Genomic DNA, 25,004 nt, shown 5'->3' on the forward strand with positions numbered 1-25,004 from the left:
GAGGAAAATAGATTGTGAACTACTTTCTTGTCTGCATGTTCCCTGCAGAGATCTGGCGGCAAGCACATGGACCCTATTATAGTCTATGGGGATCCGTGTGCTTTCACCGCTTGCAATTATGTTCAGTAGTCCAGTCGGGAGGGGGGGGGGGGTTCCCATCCTGACTCCCCCGGACGGAATACCAACACAGAGGTGAACGAGGGGTAAGATTCACTTCTACATCCTAGTGTGAACTATAGCTATAGTCCATATTCTGCAGCCCAAACAAACAGCAGTTTTCAATATCCCAACGTCTGCCGTATGTTCCGGTCACGTCAGCAGCTGCTGTATTTTATATTGCATGTTAAAGTATACCTTCTATTATAAGACCACTTTATATAAGGAACTTTGTAATATATCTTATTACAGAAATCTGTTTCCTACTCCACTTATTAGACTGCTCTCTACTTATCTTCACTCAGGCTGTTTATCTCTATAGTGTCTGTACCTGTATTTAGCCTTATACAAAGAGGTCTATGGAGAGGGGAGTATGTTAATTGATTTATTTCTCCAGTCTGTGCAGTCTTGTCTTGAAAGATGGCAGTGTCAGAAGAGCTCTACTTCACTCATAGTGTAGCAGCGGCAGTTATTTGTGTATTTTCCAGCAGCCTCCTCCTCCCCCTCTCTATAGACCTCTATGTAAAAAGTAATTCACCCTGATAAATGAAAGAAATGCATTTCTTCAATAAAATACATTATGTACTATAGTTTATAGTTTAAAAACTATATTATTACTAAATTATTATATATTATATTATATTACTAAATTATTCTCCAAAACTCTGCTTGCATGATAACGGTAATAATCTTACATAGGCTATATGATGACCTTCCAAGACTTGTTCCCCTGAGTCTGTGTGTGGCAGTTGTCGGATAATTTTCAGTAACCCATACGGTACATGATGTAACAGAGGTCGGCTCTACAAGCACTTCGGAGCTTGTCATAGTTTCTGTTATCCAGTATTAGGCGGCAGAACTACAGGGGGAGGTAGCGAGCAGAAGCCTGAACCAATGGTGAGACAAGGGGTGTGTCTGTGACTACCTCTGACTCCTTGCAGGCACTGGAGCTAAGTTGTAGTCACAAATCACAAACATATCAAAATGACGATAGACAGAATGAAACATAACTGATTAGTATTAAAGGGGGTTTGATCTTAGAATAAGTTATTAATATCATACTGGTGGTGGGGAATATATCTGACTCAGGCACTCCCACCTATCAGGTGTTTGAAGAGGCCTTGGTCAATCCCCATTTCCACTTCTCAGATCAGTAATATCATGTCTGTTGGTCACATGGCCATGCTATTCAAATGAATAAGATGTAGCTGCAATACCAAACACAGCCACTACACAATGTACAGCGCTGTGCTTGGTTCTGCACCCCTTTCATCAGTGGGGGTGTTCGGTTTTCATACTCCACCAATGTAATACTGATGATGATAGGTCATCAATAGCATCAATATCGTAGTAACGGAAAACCCTTAACTAAACAATTGTTTTCCAAATGCATTAAATACAGCTCCAGATAAACTTTACGCTATTTCTAAAGGCCCAAAAAGCTAAGATCTGAGGTGCTGTTTGACGGGGTTGACATAAGGAGACTCTCTTTGACCCCTAAGTTATTTTTTAGGAGAAAGGGAATAAGCTCTGCAGGTCAATCAGCATCTTCGATCTCAGCTTTCTAGACTCATATAAGTCTTATAACATTACCGTATTTTGGGGGATGTCTTATGGAGCGGCTGGAGTGAGAGACAATTGGCAGTCATGCCGGCGCTTCCTTAGCAGAGCTCTGGCATGACTGCCGGTTGTAGGTGGTCCAGGAGGTGAAGGGGTGTGTGTCTTATTATCGGGGAAACAGGGTATCAAAACTATGGCAAAATGGCAACATGTTTATAGAGTAAATTATGGGGAATTCCTCTACAATTGAGCATATTTTAGTAAGTCTCTACTAAAGACATCCTACTTGGAAAAAAAACATGAGCATGGCTTCATAGGATAATAAATATTTTAACTCTTAAACATCACCAAAAGTTGTAAATGGAGGAAATGTACAAATGAAAAATGGGTTAATGGGTCCAATGAAAACTTTGTGAGTCAGAGCCATGAGAGTGTTGGGCATACTCATCCAGACTCGGCGCTCATGTTATCTGCTCCCCTGCGCATCCCCCTGTTCCCTCCCTCCATCCCTATCACTTTCTCTCTCTAGCATTTGATGTGGAGCACAGCCTCTCTGTCGCTTGCTTCTTCTGAACTGAGGGGATCAGTAGCGTCAGCAGAGCTCGTCTCTCTCCTTTGATCCATGTCCTGAGGCCGGCTTGACAGCAAAGCAGCATGGAGACAAAACGATTCAGCCAAAGTGATTCCTGACAACTGTCTCCCAGAGATAAGGGAGCCTCTTTCTTCCTGGGATTTTTTTTTTATTTAATACCTCCTCTCCGTTGCTATATGAAGGAGAGTCTCTTTAAACGAGAGGCAGCAGCCAAGACATGTTGTATGGGAATGATACACGGAAGCTGTATCTCTAAGCTCCCTGTGGCCGCCTTTTCACTAGCCTCATGGCTCAGAAGTAGCAGAAATATAGACATGTAAGGACCCGCGGTCCAACATGGCGACTGCTGGCTGCGAACAACATATGTAACTAGGGGCACATGAGGATAGTTCCCAAGACAATAAAAATAAACAGGGAGGGGAGACATTGAATTATTGCAACTACTCACTCAATACTCACGACATGGGAAACATGCTCAGTCCTGGCTTAATGTGTATCATACATGCATGTATACAGGTAAACATACTTATAGGAAATCATCATGTTGTAAAATAGCCAGGAATATGATATCTGTGTGTCACATTTTGCTACAATTTGACCACTGCAAAACAATGACAAATATTTGTAATGTGTCACAATAGACTCAAAGCACAGTCACAATAGACTCAAAGCTAAGTCACAATAGACTCAATGCACTGTCACAATAGACTCAATGCACTGTCACAATAGACTCAAAGCACAGTCACAATAGACTCAAAGCTAAGTCACAATAGACTCAATGCACTGTCACAATAGACTCAAAGCACAGTCACAATAGACTCAAAGCACAGTCACAATAGACTCAAAGCTAAGTCACAATAGACTCAATGCACTGTCACAATAGACTCAAAACTAAGTCATAATAGACTCAAAGCTATGTCACAAGAGACTCAAAGCTAAGTCACAATAGACTCAAAGCTAAGTCACGATAGACTCAAAACACAGTCACAATAGACTCAATGCACTGTCACAATAGACTCAAAACTAAGTCATAATAGACTCAAAGCTGTCACAATAGACTTAAAGCTAAGTCACGATAGACTTAAAGCTAAGTCACAATAGACTCAATGCACAGTCACAATAGACTCAATGCACAGTCACAATAAACTCAAAGCTAAGTCACAATAGACTCAAAGCTAAGTCACAATAGACTCAATGCACAGTAACAATAAACTCAAAGCTAAGTCACAATAGACTCAAACTCCATTATATAAATAAGTAAATATAAGTAAATATGACACAAATTACTATTCCTTTAGAGGCAAAAATTGGATGCAAGTCAGAAACAAGGCGCAACCACACAACTATATTTATGCCAATGACCAGACTGCCTATATAACTTTGTTTTATCCATATGGCTTTGGGTACAATGTTTTTCACAAGCATGTAATAGATCTATTTACATCATGGCTGCCGTACATTCACATAACAATTTTTATATCACTGATGCAAAAAAAAGGATGCCATTGCCATCCATTTACATAGAGCAAAAAAAAAAAAAAAAGATTTTTTTTTTAGCATACCACTCTTTGTGTCAGAAGGCATTGCATAGGATGTAGTTTTTAACACTGACTGCATGTAAAATGAAGGCATCAGTGACGTGACTGCAGCCTAATATACTTTTGGTTACCAGTTCTGACATTGGCATACTGATAAAATCTGGACTATCTTTATATATAAACCAAACTAGAGCATTTTCACACATGATCACAATATATATGGGTCAGTCAATTTCACACTTAAAGGGGTTGCACCAAGTTATTCAAAATTTTAATTATAACTGCGCACCTTAATGCAACCCCTTTAAGCCTAGCTGGACCCTTGTGTTATGGATTGGCTGTAAAGATCTAGGACTTGTGTAGCTGCACTTTGCACAACTGCTGTTACTTTTGTGTGTGCAAGTGTCAGTATGTTTGTATGGCAGTGTGTGAGCCCATCTGGGCAGGACTCAGCAATGCAACAGAACTAGGTTGTTGATTCTTTTACAGTCGAGGGACAGTCTAATTTATTTTCTGATCCCACTTGTCCTAGAGCAATGCAACATGGCGATGGCATAAAACGGAGTCACCCAGTATTGCATCTTACCTGTGTGCAAAGCTATGTGACATCATTCTATACCTTGTATGGAAGAGAATGTGATATCCTATACTAATCTAACTATTCCACCCCACCGGAGCTTTTTTAAGATAACATACACCACCTAGCCCACAAACTTGTGTGAAGTGAATCGTTCTCTTCCCTTATGCAGACCCCTATTACCTGTGGATTAGTCTCTTACACAGCTGATGTGAAAAACATACACAAGTAATACCTCTTCCTACAAATAGTAATGAAGGGTCTTCCGACCTCCTAGAGGTGAAGGGTCATCTGAGAGCAAGTGTTTCCACTTAGTTCCAGATGCCGATGTGACAGGTGTGAGCCAGTGATAAATTCCCTACTAGTTGCCAGCTATCCTAGTCCTGTATGGGACACAGGCGTCAGACAGGGACCAAGTCATCAGAGATTTGCTCCATTTCCCAGGAACCAAATACAGCCGGATGAGCTATTAAACAAGAGCCGGGTTCTCAAGCAAACCTGGTAAAGTCTTATAAATGGGTGGAAGACTTGACTGGGCCATACATTAAAGGGGATTACTTTTCTCCATGATCATTTATCATACAGATATGGCTGCACCAATAACTAAGGTCAGTGCAATATTTAGTTTATTCAATGGTCTAGAACAGGGGTAGGGAACCTTGGCTCTCCAGCTGTTACAAAACTACAACTCCCAGCATGCATACTGGCTCTGCTGTTCTTGGAACTCACATGAAAGTGAATGGAGCATGTTGGGAGTTGTAGTTTCACAGCAGTTGTAGAGCTGAAGGTTCCTTACCCCTGGTCTAGAATCATCATGAACTGGGTGAAAAACATGGCTAAAAACAGGAAAAAAACCCAATACTGACCTGTTTAATCCCCTACTACTCCAGAGCCAATACTCCAGCGGCACCTGGCACTATTTGCTTACATCACCGCATATGCCTGCTTAAGCAAAGCAATGGTCTCTGCGGTCTCGTGACACTGAGCCCACACTAGAATTGGGCCAATCCATTGTTCTGGTCCCTCTGTTGTCACAAATAGAGCCCAATGGACCCCTTTAGCTATAATGGGATCTGTTGTGTGTCTGTTCCTACCAGACAAAAAAAGTGGACCTGCAGGACTTCTTCGTCCGTCAATTTTGGATGCAAGCTGCAATGGAGTCTCCAAATGAAGACTCCAATGCAGATGTGAATGTAGCTTTAGTAGGTGACTGCCTACCAAAGTCACATACCTATGCGCAGTGGTGTCAATTGAAGTTCTTGGGCCCCAATGCAAAATCTGTAATCTACTATGCGCCTTTTAGGATATTGGTATCTTTTATGTGGCAGAGGGACCATTGGACATGCCTTGGGTTCCAGAGACATGTAACGTCTACTAAATCTGCACTCCCTACATGCTCGATATGTCATGGCTGCAAAGAATTAAACAAAAACATCAGATAACGTCGAAGGGTCACATTTCCTTAAATCCTGGACAAGCCTATAACTAGCAATGCCAGTTTGTGACCACTCTCTAACATGGATGTGGTTGGCAGTACGCGTATACGGAAGGCCAGGGCCAGAGAGATACTTACCTCTTTGTTTAGTTTCTTGGCAGTGAATTGGTTTTGTCTCAGTCAAGCTCATCACTAACTTAGGTTTATTAACTGCTCCTTATCAACTGCGAGCATCTCCCGTCTTCTGTTCTTGGGGTAAAAAAAAAAAAAAAAAAAGAAAATAGAAAACTAAATAAAAGTGTTTCTTGTTGTTATCGGTAGGAGAGATCAGCACCGGGCTCAGAGGAAAGCGCGTCTGTGCAGCAGCTGATGTATTTACCCTTGTGTGTTTGTTATGTGGCAGAAGCCAGGGGCGGAATTCTGCTAATTTTCTATCTGCTTTTATCCGGCTCCTTCTCACCGGCGGCTCTCTGCTCAGATAAGGGGATTAGTTAGCAAGCTGAACAAGAAGGTGTTTGACAAGGAAGGAGCTGGAAGGAAGATATTTGTTTCCCAAATAATGGAGCCATGTTTGTATGTCAATGTACACCCAGGATCCTCTTGTTCGGAAGCTGAGGGAGCCTGCAGGTCTCATTCCTTCTAGGAAGGTACACAAGCCACTAGGTCACTGCCAAGCCACAACACTCATAGGAACAAGTGCTTTACCACAAACCGCCTCAACCCTGGCGTGAGAAAGTCGAAGCTTCTAATAGAGCTGAGGGCAACCTGTGGCTTTCCAGCTTCTCCGAGTATGCTCGGACATTTAGTTACATAACAAATAGACTGTGCCCTGTAACAAATAATATATATATTCTCTATATAGAAACTGCAGTGAAAGCCTATCCAATTATACTTAACGCCTCTTAATCCCGACCTTAGGGTATAAGTAGTTTTTGATAGCCTTGACATTCTCAATAGTAAGTGCACACATTGTCAATGACTAAGTCTAGATGTTGCTCGACAGTGAGGTTATGATGTCCAAGAAATGTTTCTAGAAAGAACTTACTATACGAGGGGGGACCCAAAAGTTTCCAGAATGAAGCTGCTGCAGCGCAGTTTTTGTTGTACGCAATTCTGCAGCTAATTTGTTCAACCACGTATGTTTACCTATCATGTCTCCAAAAGTGTTGCCTGCAAGAAGATATCCCTTTGAGATATCGGGTATATACAAATGGTGGTAGGTCCTGTCTATTGTTTACAGAAGAGGATAAAACATACAGCAGAGTATAAGGCAGAACTGAGAACAAAAAGTATTAGGTGTGTCTAAACTGAGAGTCTCCAGACACATATTCTCCTTTCTGTCAGTGGCACACAAGCGTATACATTATAATGTGTCCCTGTTTTCGTGCTTGGTTTTCCATGGTATTGGTTCCCCTCCATGTCACTTCCATGATCCTTGAGACAATTCCCTACTTTTTTCTATAAATACAGGGGGATCTTTTGTTCTCAGCAAAGAAGATGGCACCAAGCATGCCAATCTATTCCAAGTGTCTCATGGCACAAACATGATCTGCACATCCATGCTTTGATTTCTTTTTAAGGCTGGGCATTAGTTGGCAAGATCTATATAGTTATTGGCAAGTTTATGCTACCTGCCAGCTCTAGGCACAGTTCAGGTAAGTATACATTACCTATGTGAATACATTAAATATGGATGTGCGCCATTTTACAGCTTACCAAATGCACCTTTTCAAGATATTTTTCAAAACTTTCAAGGGTTTCATAAAAAGCATGAAAAACAAAAAATACAAAAATTTGGAGAATGAGACGTACTTCACTATTTGATGCAATTTCCTAAAAAGCAAAACTTTCCTATTAACTTTGTTTATGTTGCCCAAGCCTACATTTGGTTCATACATGTAAGTGTATAAGGGTCCACAGCATGTATATATAAACTAGGTTTTCTATGCAGAGGCATCCTGCAAACAGCTGATATGGTACAGTGCAGATTTTATGGCAGACATTTATGAGTTGAACCCAGACATATATGAAGATAGATAGATAGATAGATATTAGATAGATAGATAGATAGATATTAGATAGATAGATAGATAGATAGATAGATATTAGATAGATAGATAGATAGATAGATAGATAGATAGATAGATAGGAGATAGATAGATAGATAGATAGATAGGAGATAGATAGATAGATAGATAGATAGATAGATAGATAGATAGATAGGAGATAGATAGATAGATAGCTGGAAGGATAGATAGATAGATAGATAGATAGATAGATAGATAGATAGATAGATAGATAGATAGATAGGAGATAGATAGATAGATAGGAGATAGATAGATAGATAGCTGGAAGGATAGATAGATAGATAGATAGATAGATAGATAGATAGATATATAGATAGGAGATAGATAGATAGATAGATAGATAGATAGATAGAGACATATATATATATATATATATATATATATATATATATATATATATATATATATATATATACACACACACACACACACCCAAAAAATCTCAGATGTGATGTGATCAGAGCCTATTACTCAGCAACCTCTGGTTATATAAAGTTTTGCATCCAAACTAGTTCTACCTTTTATAAACATAATAAATCCAGATTAAAAATCATTAATACAATAAAGACTTTGCATAGCCTAGTTGTGTTTTGCAGCAGAAAAAATAAAGGACTTTTCTTCAGGATATGTGTCCTACATTACCATCACCTTTCTTACTAGTCTACAAACCTAAACCATGAAGGTAAAGATGCGGCTTGTATCTGCATCGATCACACAGCACTGACCTGGGTTATTGTTTCTATGCAGCAAAAACAAACAAACAACTTTATAATATTAATGGTAAACCTACAATCTCCCAGGAGCAGCAGTGGTAATCCTCAGACCTGCAGGTGTCACTGTTGCTTTGCCTTAAGGATCTCACCTAAAATAGAAATCCACAGGTCACCCCTCAACTTTTAGATTCAGCATTACTGGGCTGACAGCATAAAAGTATTGTGGAACAGTCTATAATACAAAGCATATCATATATGAAACACATATCATCGCCCCTTATCATTCAATCATTATACATACAGTACAGACAATGAATAGATATTTTAAGCTCTTCGGGTGCGTTCACACGGAGTAACGTGCCGCGTGATATGGCACGTATACGGCGTGTGTGACTTTGCGCGCCGTAAAAGCTCCCATTGATTTCAATGGGAGCCTGGATCGTAAACGCTGCATTATTTTGCGGCCGTGATTTTGCGGCGTTTACGATCCAGGCTCCCATTGAAATCAATGGGAGCTTTTACAGCACGGAAAGTCACACACGCCGTATACGTGCCACATCACGCGGCACGTTACTCCATGTGAACGCAAGCAGTTTTTTACGCCTGCACTTATCAGACTACTGTGTACAAGGCTCTTGAAGGAGATTTACAGACTTACAGATTGATGACCTCTCCTAAGGACGTCATCATTTGAAGATTGGACGGGATCCGACACTTGAACCCCATCAGTCAGGTGACTGCAGTGTTTGGGTGAGTCCTGCAGTCTCTATATCGAAAAAACAAGCACAGAACTGTACATTTGTATAATGGCTGTACTTGGTATTTCAGATCAGCACCATTTACTTGAATGGGACTGAGCAGCAAACAGGCCATGTGACGAATGAATGTTATATGGTCACCTAAGTGTCGCTGCCACTTCCATGTGCCTAATCTGTAAGTGTCCCAGGTATCAGACCAGGCCTCATCAATGCTTAACTCCATGAAAACCTCTTTACATCACGTATTTGTTGACGTAGTTAGTTCTTTTTGGTGCAATATTTTGCATATCCCCCTAAGTTAAGGCTCCGCATCCATTGGTGAGGGAGATAGTGACTATAGGCTAAAACAAGGCGCAAATTCTTTTGCTAAGAATGTACCAATTTTGGCCCATCTTACACCACATTCAAGGCGCAAACATAGTAGTAAATCTACCCCACAGTTCTTATAGTCTTCGCTCTTGCACTTTATCGTCTCCCTCTGACTGAAATCCACAGAACGCTGCCGCTCTTGCGATATCCCAGATTTCAGTACAATAAATTAGAATAGCTTTATCCTCCAGTACTAGGGGCAGCTTACTAAACACCAGGATGAAAAGCATTCTCTATCTCTTCTTTGTAAAGGAGGAAAATACATGCAAGCTGATCAGGTCTTAAACGCACTAATTTTTAGGCTTATCTTTTGTAACAGAAAATACAGATTTCTGGGGAAGAAATAAATAAAAGCACAAAGTATCTTTTCTGTTAACTCTGCATCAGATAAGCGCCGTTTGGTGTAAACCACATTTTCTGTAATGCTTTGCTTTTGTATAATTTTTGGAGCGATACAGAAAACCTCGGTTATTTTTGCTGACATTTGCAGACTTCTTGCAAAAATGCAAACCAATCAGAAAAAAACAAAGTGTGTTTATGGGGAACGCTGGCTCCGCTGCAGCAGTGAAAGGGTGAATGTCCCGTGTGCACCCCGGTATGGAGGAGCGGGAGATCTGTGGAGGTGCTCTGTAAACAGGGCAGCCCCATCTGGTTAGGGGAGCCAGCTCCAGCTGAGAGACACTTCACTATTTATTTACATGTAATTACTGCGAGGAGGTGCAGATATTAACACTGTCAAGAGTAATTTGCACTGACATTTCCAGCACAGCAGCCGCAGCCGCTCCCTCCCTCCTCGGCTGTCCATCTGACTGGAGAAAGTGGCTGTACCCTGACTATTTATATGCACTGTATTTCCAAGGATGACAATGGGGAAGCGTTTGGCTCACTGCTATTAGTTTAGATACATAGTCATATTTCAAGAGGAGACGACCATGGAAACATTGCATTGAAACGTGGTCATTTGGGGAGGTGGTCTTCTCATAGAAGATGGCCGTTATGAGTACAATAGATACCTATAAGATCTTAGTATACATGATACATAGTATTGTATATACACCATCTTTTAGGTTTGTTTACAATGTATCAGTGATGGACCAACACACATAAGAGCTTTACGTAGCGGATCTGTCACCGATTTAGAAACAGGAAGTTACTAAAGGCGGCCGTGACAAAATACTGAATAAATGGTCAGGGTCACAATCCTAGAACAATGACTGAACAAGCTGCATAATATTTATCACTTGCTGGTTGTCAGTTTCAAGACTAATATGCAAGGGCATATTACAGCTTGTATGCATACTGTAGGATTCTGTCCATAACTGAGAGAAACACAATCTTGCCATGATCCATTCAGTGCTGTATTATGGCTATGTAACATGTCAGCACGCACAAAAGGTTAAAAAAAGTTCTGAGAATAACTTGTAGCACAGAGAAGTTCTGGAGACCACCCATGATTCTGTAGAAAGCAATTGACCTCTTTCCTAATACTTTTTTACACTAAAGACAAAGCAACAGCAATTTCACCCAAATCCCTATAAATTCTGTCTACATATAGTCGTTGGGACAAGAGTTGTCATGTTACCAGACACAGCCCATAATATAAGGTTTATAAAACATCAGCTTACATATACAGTATAGAGGATTCTGGAAAAAGTCTTTATTGTATCTTCATCTATGATCACCGTATTACAGTCTATATATAGAATTAATCTACTTCTACAACATGAGCTGATCCTGAGTTACATCCTGTATTATACTCCAGAGCAGCGCTCACTATTCTGCTGGTGCAGTCACTGTGTACATACATTACATTACTTATCCTGTATTATACTCCAGAGCTGCGCTCACTATTCTGCTGGTACAGTCACTGTGTACATACATTACATTACTTATCCTGTATTATACTCCAGAGCTGCGCTCACTATTCTGCTGGTACAGTCACTGTGTACATACATTACATTACTTATCCTGTATTATACTCCAGAGCTGCGCTCACTATTCTGCTGGTACAGTCACTGTGTACATACATTACATTACTTATCCTGTACTGCTCCTGAGTTACATCCTGTATTATACTCCAGAGCTGCGCTCACTATTCTGCTGGTACAGTCACTGTGTACATACATTACATTACTTATCCTGTACTGATCCTGAGTTACATCCTGTATTATACTCCAGAGCTGCACTCACTATTCTGCTGGTGCAGTCACTGTGTAAATACATTACATTACTTATCCTGTACTGATCCTGAGTTACATCCTGTATTATACTCCAGAGCTGCACTCACTATTCTGCTGGTACAGTCACTGTGTATATACATTACATTACTTATCCTGTACTGATCCTGAGTTATATCCAGTATTATACTCCAGAGCTGCGCTCACTATTCTGCTGGTACACTCACTGTGTACAAACATTACATTACCCATCCTGTACTGATCCTGAGTTACATCCTGTATTATACTCCAGAGCTGCACTCACTATTCTGCTGGTACAGTCACTGTGTACATACATTACATTACTTATCCTGTACTGATCCTGAGTTACATCCTGTATTATACTTCAGAGCTGCGCTCACTATTCTGCTGGTATAGTCACTGTGTACATACATTACATTACTTATCCTGTACTGATCCTGAGTTACATCCTGTATTATACTCCAGAGCTGCGCTCACTATTCTGCTGGTATAGTCACTGTGTACATACATTACATTACTTATCCTGTACTGATCCTGAGTTACATCCTGTATTATACTTCAGAGCTGCACTCACTATTCTGCTGGTACAGTCACTGTGTACATACATTACATTACTTATCCTGTACTGATCCTGAGTTACATCCTGTATTATACTCCAGAGCTGCGCTCACTATTCTGCTGGTATAGTCACTGTGTACATACATTACATTACTTATCCTGTACTGATCCTGAGTTACATCCTGTATTATACTTCAGAGCTGCACTCACTATTCTGCTGGTACAGTCACTGTGTACATACATTACATTACTTATCCTGTACTGATCCTGAGTTACATCCTGTATTATACTCCAGAGCTGCGCTCACTATTCTGCTGGTACAATCACTGTGTACATACATTACATTACTTATCCTGTACTGATCCTGAGTTACATCCTGTATTATACTTCAGAGCTGCGCTCACTATTCTGCTGGTATAGTCACTGTGTACATACATTACATTACTTATCCTGTACTTATCCTGAGTTACATCCTGTATTATACTTCAGAGCTGCACTCACTCTGCTGGTAGAGTTACTGTTCCTAAACAGTAACCCCACTGTAATTTCAGGGATCCATCAAATGGAAACCATGATACAAATGTGACTTAAACAGTGACTTAAACAGAATATGACGTCAGTAGCTGTAATGGCTGGATAGGTGAAAAGAAACTAAATCTGAATATATAATTTTCACCTTAGGATTCATTGCACTCCTGTAGTCAGTCCGGAGTCCTGGGTATGTATGGTTATACAGTGCGCAAATCCTTTGTGGCTGATCATAAAAGAAATACCAGAAAGTACAAAGATAAAAATCACAATTCTGAACAGGATAACTATTTAGATATTCTGTATATTGTTCACATCACATAATTGTAACTCACTTCTGTTGCATACACAATGGAATCTCATCTTTTATTTACTTTCCAAGATTGTAACAGTAGTTATTATTCATACATTTTCGGACTAACAGAACAGACACCAATGGTTGTGTGAGCCCTACCTAACAGAACAGACTTACAAGTAACAATTATTCTGTATGAAACAATTGTTAGCAATCCTAACTATATCATAACTGTGATCTTCAAAAAAATTGTACATTCTACCTATATTGTAACTCAGATTGTCACAAAAATCATAGATTGTGACCATGTTGTAACTCAGATCTTTGTAAAACCCTACAATGCAACCCTAGCTTTCTTCCCATGTAATTTGTTCACATTAAGAGGTTGACCACGTCCAAAATTTTCATAGTATACATTAACTTAATAATAGCAAGAAAATGCCGCAAAACAAGGGCTCAGAAGTGAGAAATAAAGTAACAGTTCTTCCAAATTAAATTAGGGCAAATAGAGATAGATGGACAGACAGATCAGGAGGAGAAGGAGGTTAATGGAGCTGACGCGTTTCAGTGCTGTGCGGATTTAACATCTTGTGAGATGTGACAGCTTGTTTTCGCGGGTGTTAATCGGCCCTCACTGTCCCCTCCTTGTCACTGCCCAGTTTCTGTCACTGCCAATCTGTGTCCTAATCTGCCTCAATTAGCCCATAAGACTCTGTGCCTGCAGCCTCCCTCCTTCCCCACACATAGATATTCACGCTCTACTCAAGAAGCATGCAACACTTGGCTTCCAGAACATGTGTAAAAGAATCCATCAAACTCCTGACACTGGGCGGAAAGATTTATAGCCCCTGAGTGTGAAGAACACATACCTGTATACAAAGGAAGGACTTTCTGCACAAGGCACAAGTGTAAGAGTAAGGAAGAGTAATATCCAAGGGACACAATGTGTCATCGAAGGACACAAAGTGTATAAATGCAACGTAGTAAACTGAGCTGCCTCTATGTTACTGGGAGTCTGATATGGCATTCAAGTCACATCCCTACCCCCTAACTATTTAGTCTGGGTTTACATATTGAACCCAGTCTGGCACGGGTCTGCCCATGATGAACTTTATACTACCACAACATTCAGGCTGGTGCAGATTTCAATAGACCGGACTGCTGGTGTGTTCCCTTGCAGTAAATTGAATAGTGATAGGTAACTTGTTACCAGCTTTGCATTTTCACATTTACCAGCCAATAAAAAGTTGTTGGCATTAATAAATGAATGTAAGTGACGACAGTGGTGGTTTGGCCTGTGTTCAGACTATTAACCCTAACCGCACAATGATAAAACTACTTTTAGCTACAGTCCCCTATCTGACGCTGCAACATGTGGACCAAGCCTTAGTTATATGTATGAAACAGATCCCCTATACTAGAAGTGATTTAGTATCAACTTTTATCAAGTCCAACAATTATTAGGCTCCACTTACACCCCCTTATGGGAGCTATGAAGTCCCCAGTCTTGTGCCACGTTCGCACGGTTCGTATTTGGTCAGCGTTTTGTATCAGTATTTGTAAACCAATACCAGAAATGGAAGCTAAAGATGAAAAGTGTATCTGAGTGAAAATACTGACGGTGTGAAAGTAACATTGTATAGCATCTAGAAGACTATAGAATTTTGTGTAGATTCAGAGCCTAGTCTGACTTGTTCAGCATGCTCTTTTATCACATACTGGACTATTGAGTTCGTTCCATCTGACCCCATTCACCCAATCAGGTGATGGGGTCAGGCATAGAAATGGATTCCAGAAGAACATTATACACATACGCACGGTTTGGTCCTAAAAAGAGCGTCATAGATCCTCCAAGTTGTAGAATACGAGGTGTTCCACAACAACCAAAACCAGGTGGGCGCACGCTTCCCTTAACAGTAATAGCCGAAGTCGGAGGTAGCAGAAATGATGCGACTTTTCTTGGTAGATAGATAATGCGTTTCGGGGTTTACGTTGTTACTACAAACACCACCCTTCATCAGATCTTCTTTCTTAACGCTGTATTGCATACTTAGTATAGAGCGTCATGGAGTAAGTGGCCATGCACACAACCGAGACTCGTGGCAGCTTTATATCTGTTTATTACACTAGTGAACCCATAATTGACCAAGACGTAGTGAGTTTTATGCATATGGCCCAGTTCATTTGGGATAATACACCCCACACCCAGACCCAAAAATTGTCTGGACAGAACTTGGCCATGTGCTCGGACACTATAAGTTGTTCTATGAATTCCAAGCTCCTATGAATTCCTTAAAATGGTAATAAGATAAAACTATACAATTAAAGGAGATTATAATCGGAGTATCTGGTGTGAAATTATACCCTGAATAAAATTCACTAAATAGGTTGGCGTTGTATGAGAAATTCGTACCTAATACAAAGTATCTGGGTGCATTGTTTTTGGCTACACTCTCATAGATGGCAAATTCTTGTAAATCTATAAGTAATAATAATAATCTATGTATCGTATACACAAAAGCCGAGCTCGCAGATGACTGTTCCAGAGCCCGCTTCGATCTTTGCGACCTCGTTCCCCCTGATTTCATCCCACAGATCAACACCTGACACAAAGAGGCTGCTGAATAGGTGCTGTCATCTGCTCGCTGTCCTTCATTACACAAAGAGGCAACATCTTCTCTGCTAAGTGAGGCTGGGAACATAATTACAATCAGCCATTTGCAGCGTGAAAACGCTTTAATTAAATTTATGCAGTCATTCTCTCTAAATAGTCATATCTTTCAAACAATCAGTAGGCCTCCTCTTTCACAGCCCCCTCCTTCTTCAATCTCCTCTCCTTCCTCTGTCTTTTTTTTTTCTGCTTTATATTATTCTCCCAATTTCTTTTGCTCGGTTTCTTATTGCTCCTAAACTTGCAATCTTGAAGCACAAAGTGACTGTGTTAAGAGCCGGAGCTCAGAAGGAAGATGAAAATGGGGGGAAAGTTTTAGATGTTGCTAAATGAAAGGACTAAACATTCCAATATTGTTCTCTTATTGAGCGTATGTGCAAAAGTGAGCTATGGTAGACAATGTATCCGAGAGTGACATGAGTCAAGGAGAGATCGGGGATTGAAAGAAACATTTAAGTCAAGTCTTAGATTTATGAAATGATTCAAGAGATTGCAAAATATCAGAGGCCGAAGATGTGGCTTCATTTCTGATATGTAAGAAGCATCCAACTATAGAGAACTTCTATACAGCAACACTAGCAATACCTTTATTGCTGCCCAAGAACATAGGACGCTCTTGTAGAGAGAGAGTTTTTTGGTGCTGATTTTGACTCTGAATCCGCGTCAGAATCCACTAGAAAAAAAAAGCCAAAAATGGATACTGACCTGGACGGGTCCAATGGCAGAATAAGGACTTTCTTCCACTTTGATAGACCCAAACCAAAGTTCCTAAGGACCCCTTCACACGGCGTAAGCGCGCCGCTCATTTAGACTCGTACACGCGAGCGCTTCAAAACACATCCCATTCACTTCAATGGGAGCACGCGTGAAGTCAGCTTGACGCGCACTCCCATTGAAGTGAATGGGATGTGTTTTGAAGCGCTCGCGTGCACGGAGCTAAATGAGTGGCGCGCATACGCCGTGTGAAGGGGCCCTTAGGCACTTTGGTTTGGGTCTATCAAAGTGGAAGAAAATCCTTATTCTGCCATTGGACCCGTCCAGTCCCTGCACACAGACTCTGTATTCTCTCTATACTTGTAAAGCATCGACTTTCTTTGTATGAAATCCCATTTTTAAGGTTTATGACACATATTATCGTTTACAAAGCTGGCCAAATGTCGCTGAAATCCTTGCAGCACGACTTCATACCTGGGTTCCCTTTTACTTTTCACAAAACTTGATTTTATAGATATCATTTTTGCAGCAATCTTGGAAATTTTTAATGGAATTTGTGGATCCTTATGTAGTATAGGGCTACACCCCCCCCCCCTTTCCCAAAAGTCATAACGAGTCAGAGAAAATCCAAAAAAGTTGATATTTTCATCTAAAAGGGCCAAAAACAAAAGCAGACTTTTAGGAAGTGATGCATTATATTGTGGGATAAGTAATCCTGGCAAATCAAGGATTAGGTCTAGTGAATCCAGAAGAGCAAGAGGAAAAGGTCAGTATCTTATAAAAACAAATCTCCTCCTTATCTCCAGCTACTCTCTGTCCTCAGATATTTTATCGTGGCCTGACCTCCTTGTCATGTAGATCAGGCCTAGGGAGCTGGGCTAAGCTTGGCTAACAGATAGAAGTAAGTCTGTGATTGATCAGAGACAGTGCAGAGACTGAGCAGGAGAAAAAGCGCCCTGGGCTGGGATGTGTCATTCCCAGAACTCTTTGTATTCTGCCTCTTTCACATTTATCGAACCTTCCACCAGAAAGAAGAAGGGGGACACTGGTGGGGTAGCTCAAAAGATCTCAGGAAATCTTGTTTTGAAGCAATAAGTCAGTGTGAACTCTCCATTACTAAAACCCTGGGGGCAAATAAAAGGAAGGGAGGGCTACCTGCTTAGCCAGCGGAGGGTGAGAGAAAGGTGAGCTCTGGCAATTGGAGGAAAAGAGCTTTATTTCATACTGCGTTCAGTCTATATTGTCTACATTATAGCGCGCATGGGTTATCATCCCTGGAAACCTAACAGGATTTTCCTATGAACATAACTGTATGTAAAATTATTTGTATAAGGAAAATGTTGTTTCGCTGTCGTCCCACCAGCGGCACAAGGCAGGGTATTTTCCCCATATTGTGCCGCTGTTGGGTCTAAGAGAAAACAGATTATCTACATAATAATCAATTCCCTGTCGTCCCACCAGCGGCACAATACGGGGAAAATACCCCGCCTTGTGCCGCTGGTGGGACGACAGGGAAAACAGATTATCTACATAATCATCCATTTTGTACCGTGTTAGCCAGTGGGTAGGAAATATTTAAAAAAAACAAAAAACTTGAAAGTTTTCAGTAGTTGATACCTTTTTTAATGACTAACTCATAATGATGACAGGTTATAACATTTCGAAGCTCTCGGCGTCTTCAGATATAACTAAAAACTATTTCTGAAGGCTGCATATTTATGTACAACAGGACACATAGGGATAGAATTTTAGGAGGGAGGGGGAAGAGGCTTATTGGTATGTACACGTAAACAAATCCCCAGTTCCCAGGTTCTTATCAGTTCAGAGTGTCTTTATGGCTCTCTCAGGTCAGTGATTTCTGTAGGATGCCATGAACCCATGTGAAAAGTTCATTCCATTCTCCAGAGTGTTAAATAGCGTCATGCCCTTGTACTCATAAATCCGTCTGTTCTTCTTGGATTTAAAATTCCCTCTTAAAATCTAAATTTTCATGTCGTTGGTGATATTATGATCTTCGTTGCAGAAATGTTTTGACACAGGAAGGTCCATTCTTTGTTCTCTAATTGTATGGCAATGTGCGTTCAGTCTCATTCTGAGCTTCTGACCCGTCTCTCTAACATACAGATTTTCAGTGGAACATTTGGTGTAAAATTATTTGTAGATTATTAATTAGCATTTTTACAAAATATAAATCATGAAATGATTGTTGAGTTTTAAAGAATTTTTCTAACCATCTGAGGCCCCATTCACATCTGCATTCGAGTCTGCTTGGGGACCCCCGAAACGTATATGCATTAAAAAGCAGTTACCTAAGGAAACCCGTGGACCCCGTAGACTATAATGGGGTCCATGTGGTTTTCGCTTCAAAGAGAGAAAAGTCCCCCAAGCGGACTCCCCGCAATGCAGATATGAATGGGGCCTTAGTGGTGACAGCCTTTTGTCTTGATCAGTTGCCAACGGACATGACAATGGATGATGGAACTTTTCTATGGTTTGGGACTTGTCAGACACTTAGCCATGATGTCCTTATTAGAGATGAGCGAGTAGTATTCCATCGTATACCTCCCCTGCATAGTTATTGGTGTAATCGGTCTAATACCACGTGGTAAATGCAGTAAAAATTTGATCCCCCTCCCACCTTCCATGGTGCTTTTTTACACCAATATCTATGCAGGGGAGGTATTCGATCGAATATTACTCGCTCCTCTCTAGTTCTTATGCCTTATATAGAAAAAGTCAGGATCAGTGAATGCGGGACAAGATAACCCGGCCACAATAATTGAGAAAGTTCCTATAGATTCATGGTCGTATCCGCTGCCAACTTATCAAGACAAAAGACTACTAAAATGATTAGAAAAAAATTTCTTAACTGATGCAAAATTTTTATTTATATTTCCAAAAAACTCTTAATTATCTACATACTGTATTCAAATATGGTTACATCCATGCAAAAACCCTTTAGACTGCGGCCCCATATAGGAAACATTACCTGCAGTGGATGTGATTCTGGCTAATCCTATCCACACTTTGCAGAAAAATATTTCAAAAACCGTTGCGTCTTTGTACGTCGCCACATGTCAATCGTACCTACGGATACACTGGCACTTTCCATCTAGATATAATAGAGGCAGAGGAAAACTCTGCAGATGTTCTGTGAAAAACACTGCAGAAAAAAACGTGATGTGTTTCCGCCACGGTCTTATCCGCAGCGCTTTTTGGCTGTGGCTCGCTACATGCAGCCTAAGCCTTAAGGAAAAAACATAGCATGTTACTTCTAGCGGCAGAGTCGCCAGCGTTTTCACTATAGATTTAATAGGGGAAGAAAAAAAACACACAGCAAAAACTCAATTGAAAACGCTATGGAAAAAAAAACTTTTTTTTTTTCTATACATTTCGCTACTACAAATGACCGCTTAACCCCCTGCATTCCGGCTGCGTCCATTCATTTCTATGGGTGTGTGCTATTCGAAATGGGAGCTACGTGTTCCTTAGCCTAAGCTTTAGTTCCTAACTTGTTGATCTGTTACAATACTCTTATTACTCTTATATGTACAAGTAGGTTCACGGTGCTGTGAACATTTCACTATACAATAACCTTCCCCGCCATAACATAATTGATCATCTATAATATATATGATGGATGGGGTTGAGCGATCAGGATTGGGAAAGATCGGATCCCGATCGGCGATCGAGCAAATATCACGATCGGGATCGTCTGGAAAATGATCGGAAATCGGATTTTGAAATCTCAAGATCGGCCCAACCCTAAAAGTGACTTTTCCCATAGAGAAGCATTGACTAGGGTTGAGCGATCGGGATCGGATAAGATCGGGCTCCGATCGGCGATGGAGCAAATTTCACAATCGCGATAAAAATGATCGGAAATCGGATTTTAAAATCGATCCTGAAATCTCAAGATCGGCTCAAAACACGGCAAAGCGTACTTACAAAGTGCATCCATTTCTATCGGATATAATTAATTATATATGTTTTCACGTCGTTGCGAATTTAGAAAATAAATAATATGATCCATTTCTTTAAGAAGTAGAAGTATCCAAAGCGGTTACACTGTTTTCCACGACATGTAGTATTTATTTCAGCTGGAATTAGAATGCCCTTGGAGTGTGCACGGAAGTGTTATTTTTTGTAAAGTTAGTGTTTAATCTCCTAATATCCTTGCATACTGCAGATCCTATATCCACAGAGATAATATAAGGTTCCTGTCCGCATTGTATACGAGGGACAGTCTTTCATCCCTATCTTCCACTTTCATGTAGTTTTCTCTGCAGCTCAATTTCCCTTCCTCCTGCGGCCCAAGAAGTTGGAGGAGCTGATGGTCTCGAGATGGGGGATCCTAATTGCACTTGAACGTCTAAAGCTGACTTGGTTTATCATAAAGGGTGCAGATTTCCCTGGCTGGAGCCTCCGCGGACACAGACCCTCAGGCCCAGCTCAGAAATAGAGGGAATTAATTACATTTTTTTTAACTCCTCTTCTTTTAAAGTACGGATAGGATGATGAAACCTCCCGAGGGCAAAAATGTCTGCTGAGGGAAGAAAGAGTGAATGTGAGGAGAGATATAGAGGAAGGGGCAGTAAAAGGACATATCCCAGCGTCATAGGGAACGCATCTCAGACTACTAACCAAGTGACCTATGGGCAAGGTTGAGGGCTGTATCTCTGTTTAGCGGCAAACAAGGGTTAAACGCTTACATGGGGCTTAGTTATCTCCCCGCTACCTTGGAATGAACGACTTGTAGTTTTTGATGACATTTTTGTTATGAGCTTATTAAACAAGATAAATAAAGTCACGGACGCTTATACTATTACTATTGCAGGTATAAAATCAGAAAATATTCAACGTAGAGTTGAGCCGATATGTAGCGCTGTTAACTCTTTCCACGCCTAGGGATAGACGGTAAAGCATTCCATACCGTCAGGCAGGAGAAAGGTTAATCTAAATGGAGTGTGACTGATTTGGGGCAGCAGTGCAGAGAGGAGAGGAAAGGGGTGACCGAAAGAGTAGGGGAGGGAGAGAGAGCTGCCACTCACACGGATTGACAGGCTCCTGATATCCCTGCAGATAAAGTCTTACAGATGTCGCCTTGCAATTGATTTTTGGTTAGTGATGGTAATATACTAAGAAGTAATACATTACTGAGGCGAGGTGATGGGGGGACCGTACTGCAGGGGATTATACTGCCCCTTCCTCAAGACCTCAGCTTCAAACACTTCTAGAAATCACATTAACCTGTTTCCAGAGGAACAACCAATTCTCCTCCTCCTCCTCTCCCCTGTCTGTGGCGGAACTGCTAAACAAGTTTTTGGCAAAGTGCAGGGGGTAGCAAAAAGAGGTCATGAGGAAGGATAGCAAAGGAGAGGGGTCAGGAGCAGGACAGGACATAGGTCTATGCTTAGAGCTATCTATTACCAGGATCACCGAGGGAAAAAGTAGCCCGGCGGTGTCAATATGGTCGTCCTTGGTACCGGAGCTGTCAATGGGACGTCTTATTGCTCATCACTACTGATATTACAGAAGTTATTCTCTACAGAGATCCTGGAATCCATCCCAATACTCAGGTCTGGACAAATTACAGGAGAACAATAGATATTGCCCCTAGAACTGATCTACTGGGGTAAAAACTTCTGGTTTATGTTGTACTGATGTCTATAAATGTTTTGGCAGTGTCTGCAGCAGGACCAGGCTCTAAGGGTCCATTCACACGGTCCATTGACTTCAATATATCAGTTCTGCTAGCAGAAAAAGGAACCCATTGAATTCAATGGGAGGCTTTTTTTTCAGCATTGAAATTCAGCGCCATTTTCCTCCATGTGAATGGACACTAACACAGTAATGGTTTAGCAAAAGACACCCAAATGTGGTGAGTACTATGGTCCATCTCCTAAGGGTTGTGGGTGGGTGGGTCACCAGATCATTTTATATGGTGGGTCCAAGGAACCCCAGTCCGACCCTAATGTAAATGTTCCTAATCCAGGTAACAGCAATCTTCGGCTGTTGAGAAACTACAACACCCATCATACTCCAAGCACGTCAGTGTAAGTTCCAAGAACAACTGTGCAAGTGCCTGCTGGGAAGTGTAGTTTCACAACAAACTGGAGTGGTGAAGGTTTGGCATCCCCAGGCTATAGTGTTCCGCTAATCTCTATCCATTCACATCAGTACCAGTATTAGGTAGAGGTATACAGACTACAATGCTAGGTTTACCTTGTATATCTATACAGAATGATAATGAATCCAGAGCTGTAAATGTCTACTGTTGTAACTCTATCATATAGTGTCCACAGCTTCGATGCAGACTTATGTGTTCACATAGTAACAAACTACAAACTCTGTGTAGTCTCATCCTGCACTCATATGGACATCCACCTGCCCCATACTTCTTGGTAACTGGCCATATATATGTTATTTACTGTATATACTCGAGTATAAGCCGACCCGAATATAAGCCAAGGCCCCTAATTATAACACAAAAAACTGGGAAAACTTATTGTCTCGAGTATAAGCTATGGGGGGGGGGGAGGAATGCAGCAGCTACTGGAAAATTTCAAAAATTAAAATGGTCAGAGTTCTTGGGTGTAGTAGATGCTGGGGAAGGGGAGGGGGTGTTTTGGTTGTCTGTCTGCCCCTTCCCTGAGCTTGAGGACTGGGTTTTTTCCCCCCACATGGAATTCAGCCTGGCTGAATATAGGGGATCTGCAGTGCTCCTATTAACCCCTTCCTGATGGAACAGGAGCACTGCAGATCCCCTATATTTAGTAGCCTGGGCACTGTCAGACACAGGGACACCTAATGTGTTTGTGGTTCACAGTAATTTTCTACTTTTATATGTATTCTAGGGAAAGGAGGGATTTACAACTTAAAATTTTTTTTATTTTTTTTTAAGTTTCTTTTTTTCCCACTATTTTATGGGAGATTCTATACATTGATATTGCTGCTGGTCATAGACCTCCCCCCCCTATACATTGATATTGCTGCTGGTCATAGACCTCCCCCCCCTATACATTGATATTGCTGCTGGTCATAGACCCCCCCCCCAAAAAAAAAAAAAAAATAATAATAATAATATTTTTTTTTTTTGCTGACTCGAGTATAAGCTGAACACAAAAACTGTGCTGAAAAATTCGGCTTATACTCGAGTATATACGGTAAATGTAGGGAGGAGCTGAAAGTAATAATTATCATTAAGACAAATAAGTTTCTTTAGGGATGTATACCATAGAGTGGTTTAATCAAAGTAGTTTTCAAGCCCAAATGCATGTTTGATACAGATGTCCTCTCCACTAGAGATGAGCGAGTACTGTTCGGATCAGCCGATCTGAACAGCACGCTCCATAGAAATGAATGGATGCACCTGGTAGTTCCACTTTGACGGCGGCCGGCCGCTTAACCCCCCGCGTGCCGGCTACGTCCATTCATTTCCATGCGAGCGTGCTGTTCGGATCGGCTGATCCCAACAGTACTCGCTCATCACTACTCTCCATGGGATAAGCCACCAGTATGTGATTTGTTGGGTTCTGATATGCGAACTCCACACAGACCCGCTTACCTAGCTGCCTCAAAACAAGTTATGGCAGTACATGTGGAGCAAAACCAGGTAATAGCAGCGGAGCTGTAGTTCCCAGGGGTCACCACTATACCATGATGGACCCCACCTAAACATAGGTCATCTGTATCCAAAACACACGAGAGGCTGGAAAACCCCATTAAGGCCGGGGCTCTACATGGTGTGAACGCAGCAGAAAAAAATGCAGCATTTTACAGTCAGCGCAACGTGGAGCGAATCCCATCCACACATTGTGGAAAAATACACGCAGATGACACACTGCAATTTCCAAAACCGTTGTGATTTAGGGAATCGCAGAACGTCAATTATACCTACGGAAACGCCGGCGGTTTCCCTATAGGTATAATGGAGGCAGAAAGGAAACCTCTGAGAAAAGCAAAGCATCGCGGTTTCAGCAGGGTTTTTTTTTGTTTTTTTTTTGCTGCAACTAAATTTTTTAAATTTTTTTTAGAAATACTAAATAAATTTGAGAAAATGGTTGAGAAGGTGAATTATTCCTTCAAGTCTATAAGAAAAAGAAATTCTCAATACATTGTAATATCTAGATTTCTCATTTCTACCGGCTTCCGTATCACTCCAGTACTTATAAGACTCTATGAGCTCCAGTAATTTGTGATTTCTATCAGATGGGTAAACATTGCACCAATCTATCTTAGTGAGTATATTAACC

The 25,004-nt window shown here is 41.0% G+C and overlaps 1 protein-coding gene across 2 annotated transcripts in view; it reads left to right on the forward strand.

Annotated features, from left to right (window-relative positions):
- Positions 1 to 25,004, forward strand: part of PAX7 (paired box 7) — an 87,270-nt gene that overhangs the window by 56,449 nt on the left and 5,817 nt on the right. The window lies entirely within an intron of this gene.

The sequence above is a fragment of the Leptodactylus fuscus genome, chromosome 6, assembly GCF_031893055.1.
Source record: "Leptodactylus fuscus isolate aLepFus1 chromosome 6, aLepFus1.hap2, whole genome shotgun sequence".
Classification (NCBI taxonomy): Eukaryota; Metazoa; Chordata; class Amphibia; order Anura; family Leptodactylidae; genus Leptodactylus; species Leptodactylus fuscus.